The sequence below is a fragment of the Danio rerio genome, chromosome 21 (assembly GCF_052040795.2).
Source record: "Danio rerio strain M-AB ecotype USA chromosome 21, GRCz13ab, whole genome shotgun sequence".
NCBI classification, from domain to species: Eukaryota; Metazoa; Chordata; class Actinopteri; order Cypriniformes; family Danionidae; genus Danio; species Danio rerio.
This window is the reverse complement of record NC_141041.1, coordinates 6627222-6632421: the sequence shown is the minus strand read 5'-3', so window position 1 is coordinate 6632421 and position 5200 is coordinate 6627222.

Below are 5200 nucleotides of genomic sequence, written 5' to 3'. Positions count from 1 at the left end.
ATTGCAACATATTTAGATTACAGTAATTACCAAAACAAGCAACAAATTATTCATTCATTAATTCATTTTCTTTTCGGCTTAGTCCCTTCATTAATCAGGGGTCACCACAGTGGAATGAACTGCCAACATATCCAGCACATGTTTAACGCAGCGGATGCCCTTCCAGCTGCTACCCATCTCTACATCCATACACACTCATTCACACACATACACTACGGACACGCAACAAATAATGCTTTAAATCTTTTTTTTTTTTTACAGAAAAAAAAGCTCATAACATTATTTCTGAGTGGCATTTAATGCCTGTGTAAATACAGCTTAATGAATCTATCTATCTATCTATCTATCTATCTATCTATCTATCTATCTATCTATCTATCTATCTATCTATCTATCTATCTATCTATCTATCTATCTATCTATCTATCTATCTATCTATCTATCTATCCATCCATCCATCCATCCATCCATCCATCCATCCATCCATCCATCCATCCATCCATCCATCCATCCATCCATCCATCCATCCATCCATCCATCCATCCATCCATCCATCCATCCATCCATCCATCCATCCATCCATCCATCCATCCATCCATCCATCCATCCATCCATCGTATGTCTATCTATCTACTGTACAAAAAATAAAAAGTGATACAGGAATAACCAGTTCAGTTGCTCATTTCTGAATGGAAAGTATGCCTAGAAGGTGTTTGTGTTTCCAGTAATGAAACCACTCACAGTTCCTAAAAAAGAATGTAGGTAACACTTCAGTATAGGGACAAATTATCACTGTAAGACTTGAGATATTACAAATATTTTGATGTCTTTGACAATTCAAACATGAGCCGAAAATAAAGACAATCGGCTCCACAACCCAGCAGGTGGGAATGCGAAAAAAACAGCCCCCCTCTTTTCCTCCATTTACATTAGAAACATTTCTCGAAACCCACCTTGGTTACTCAGCCCCTTTTCACTCAACTCACACAGAATGGTCATTTCAAAGTCTAAATGTTCTAAATCAACCCAAGTGACTTTATCTATCATGTTTGATATAATTTGAAATGTTTTAGAAATAGACATAATCAAAACAATATATAACTTCAGGTATCTTTTGAACCACTGCCAAGGGTGTGCCTTTCCTATAGGCCGAAACTCTTTCACTAAATGCAAATGCCTTTTGTTATTCACACCCCTTTCCTTGAGGGGATTCTTCGATTTACTACTTAAGGGAAAGTTTCTAAATGTTCGGCGCCATGCCATGTTATGCATAGTTTGAAGTCATGGATGCATCTTTTAATCTTGGATCTATCTTTGAGAATTAGATGTCTTGCATTGATCGTTTATGAATTGACTGAATGAATTGGCATGATACACATTTACCTGACTATTAAATTGTTATGTTTAAACATATTTTGCTCACTCTGTAGTTATTCATTCTAGTAGATTACGCTGTATCCTTGTTTCCGCACTTCCTGTGTCAGGTCAGTAGAAGGACTAAAATCCAGTTGAGATGGAGCATTGGGCTCACTAATTGTATTTTAGGGATCCGACTGACTCTTGATATTGATACAAGTGTACTTGGGTTGAAAGGGCATTAAATTGTGTCTAGGACAACAAGGAGTTTCACGACTAACCTAGATAGGGTTGTTTGAAAGTAATATTATTCTAAATTAAGTGTATATGGGAAACTATGGGCTTGGTTAAACCACAATTATTATAGAGTACAGTAGTCGATTACATTTATAATAATGGCCCTAACCTATGAATGGAAATGATATTGTCTTTACTCTAGGGTGTACATCTAAGGAGGACTAATCAAAAATACTTTAGAAGGAGCAAGCATGGGAGCGGCCATCTAAAAGTAGTAGTCATCTACCTCTGTTTAATATTCAAGACTGACAAGAGTGTGATCGTGAGGGATGCTGTCGGCCGGGGCGATTTCTCTGAGCGACATGAGCACCCGAATAAACAAATGTAATAGTTACGAGTGAAGATGAAAGGTTCAAACCTGTATCTAAATTAAATATTGATATACTCTTCTTAATGTTTTATGATTGGAATCAGATAAAACAAAAGATAAATATATATTAATACTCTAAACCACCTCATATTCAAATTGAAGTCAGATATGAGTTAAATTTAAAGTAAATCAACATTGTGCATTGGAAAGACAGCCATTCATCCACCAGTGGACACCTCCATTGGATCCATTGGATATACATTTCATAACATGCAGGTTCTGATGAATGTGAATGCTGTAATTACCAGTCTTCTCCTCTGGATGTCACTGTTGTATTTCCTTTGCTCTGATTCAAGATCGCCTCAGTTAGGTGGGAACATGGCGCTATCCAATCAATGTATTTGTTCCTCTATATACAGTAAGCTATAATAAATGATAGAATTCAAAAGGTATGTTTAAATACAGAATAAATTATCATCTTTAAATGCCAAAAAACAGTGTCTTAATGTCAAACCAGAATCTAAAAAATACATTATTTACCTCAGTAAAGTAATTTAGTGTCCAACTCTCATAGAACAACTCAGCATATCGCTAATGCTACAAATAAGATTGTTAGCATTTAAGAATTAGATCAGTATAAGAAAATAAATCACAGCTGAATATACTAGGCTATTAGCCTGTTTTTAGAACAAAAATCAACAGACCCAAAAATAAAAGGTTACCAAAAACTAATTGAGAACTTGTGGAGTGCGCAGTGGCGAGGCAGTGGCGCAGTAGGTAGTGCTCTCGCCTCACAGCAAGAAGGTCGCTGGTTCGAACCTCGGCTCAGTTGGTGTTTCTGTGTGAAGTTTGCATGTTCTCCCTGCCTTTGCGTGGGTTTCCTCCGGGTGCTCTGGTTACCCCCACAGTCCAAAGACATGCGGTACAGGTGAATTGGGTAGGCTAAATAGTGTATGAATGTGTGTGTGGATGTTTCCCAGAGATGGGTTGCGGCTGGAAGGGCGTCTGCTGCGTAAAAACTTGCTGGATATGTTGGCGAATCATTCCGCTGTGGCGACCCCGGATTAATAAAGAGACTAAGCCAACAAGAAAATGAATGAGTTCTTTCAGTGTTAATCACCATACTTGTTAACACACAATGAATACTAGAACAATGACATATAGAAACTAAAAGTGTCAATAGTAAAATGTCTTCCATGAATCAGTAAATTGTGTCATATTTTTAATGTAATGTAATGTGTATTTATATAGCGCATTTATTGTGTATGGCCATACTCCCAAAGTGCTTCACAATCATGTGGGGGGGGGGGTCTCTTCACATCACCACCAGTGGAGAGTGATAGTCAAATTTAGTGGAATGGGATGATAGGGAGGCCATGATTGGTAGGGGCCAATCCAGCAAGATAATCCAGCAAATATTAGTTCTTAATACGTCACTAAAATGTAATATTTATACCTCAATTAAACAGAAAATCAGGTGAATAACTGCAAAAAAAGTTCAGTTTTTCAGAAAACAAATAACCCCTCCTTTCATTAACCTGGCTACAGGCCTAAAAGTGTAATGTTAATACAATGTTTATTAACTGATAAAGAGAGAGTTTAATAAAGACTTTAGTTTATTTTTCGTACAAATTAAACATCATAGTATTATTAAAAGATGGAGTAGTACTCTGCAGTAACCACAAGGGGTCGGTATTGTATTACAAATGTTACCTGTAAGGCAGTTGAAGACGATGTCCGATGCAGAAAGGCATGCGGTGGGAATTTCTGTTGCTGTAACTGAGGTAAACAGAAAGTCAAGGTTCGTTTCAACTCAATACATGTAGTAGACTGACCTTTATTTTTTTAAGTGAATTAAATTATTGGTGGGGACGTTTCAGTAGTTGGTGGACGGAAGGGACTTGTCCCCACCAATGTAAGTCTACGCCCCTGCCTTATTTAAGTAAAAGAAACAAAAAGAAGGAGTGCAAGTGAATATTAGAAAGTTTTGATTGAAATTAGCTATTAGTGCATCAAAACGTCAAACTCCAATTCTCTAAATAAACTCTAATATTTATAGAATAATTATTTATAAGTTATTTGTTGGTTTACAAACCTGCCAGATGTCCTCAAGATGGCCGAACTGTGTCTGACCTCTGAAGAATGTAAACACGCAGCCTTGCTGAAAACAAAACATGACACCACATACAGTTCAAATACTACTGTATTTTCTATTTTTATAGTAAACTATAAAACTATAGTTTAAAATAGAAGATGATTTGTGCCACGCTCCCACCCACCATAACCCTGGCAGCAGGTCTCACTACCGGCCTCCCGTGTTTCCCTGAAAAAAAAAAAGGTACCACGGAGCTTCATGTAGCACCCTGGCAAAGCGCGCTCGGCAGCACTTTTCAAGCAACAAACACGTCATTTTCTTCGCAATGTTTCGTTTATGTAGGCCCGGGGTGTCCAAGAGCACAAGTTAATGAAACAAATATACTGATGTTATTGCCAAAACCATGTCTTAAATCGTGGAGAGACGACAATAAAGAAGTTTGTGTAGCACATTACTGTACCTCAGGTAGGCTAAGTCATTCAGTCGACATAGCAAGTTAGTTACACTAACATTATAAGGAAAAACAGTTTAGTCTAGTATGTTTTTTGTAGACATACAGTAGTTACTTGGGTATTTACAGATGAGGCATTTACAGAGTATTGTGAATTATTTAGGAGCAATTTTTGTGTTAAATTAAAAAGTGAGTACATTATAGTCATTTTAGTTTAATTATTCATTCATTCATTCATTCATTCATTCATTCATTTTCCTTTAGCTTAGTCCCTTAATTTATCAGAGTTTGCCACAGTTTCAGCTGTAACAGAGTCTAATTCTACATACTGGGAAACATCCATGCACATTCACACACATACACTACGGGCAATTAGTTTATTCAATCACCCATAGCGCATATGTTTGTAATCGGAGCATCCAGAGGAAACCCATGTTAACACTGGGAGAACATGCAAACTCCACACAGAAATGTCAACTTACCCAGCCAGGCCTAAAACCAGCGAGCTTCGTGCTGTGAGGCGACAGTGCTAACCACTGAGCCATGGTGTCTCCCCCAGTTTTATTATCTACATAAAAATGCAAGTCATATTAGCTGCTAATGTCTTAAGTACGTTTTTCAGTAACGTGACATTTTTGCAATTGTATTCAAACACATCGAACACAAATAAATGATGCATTCACACTAGATG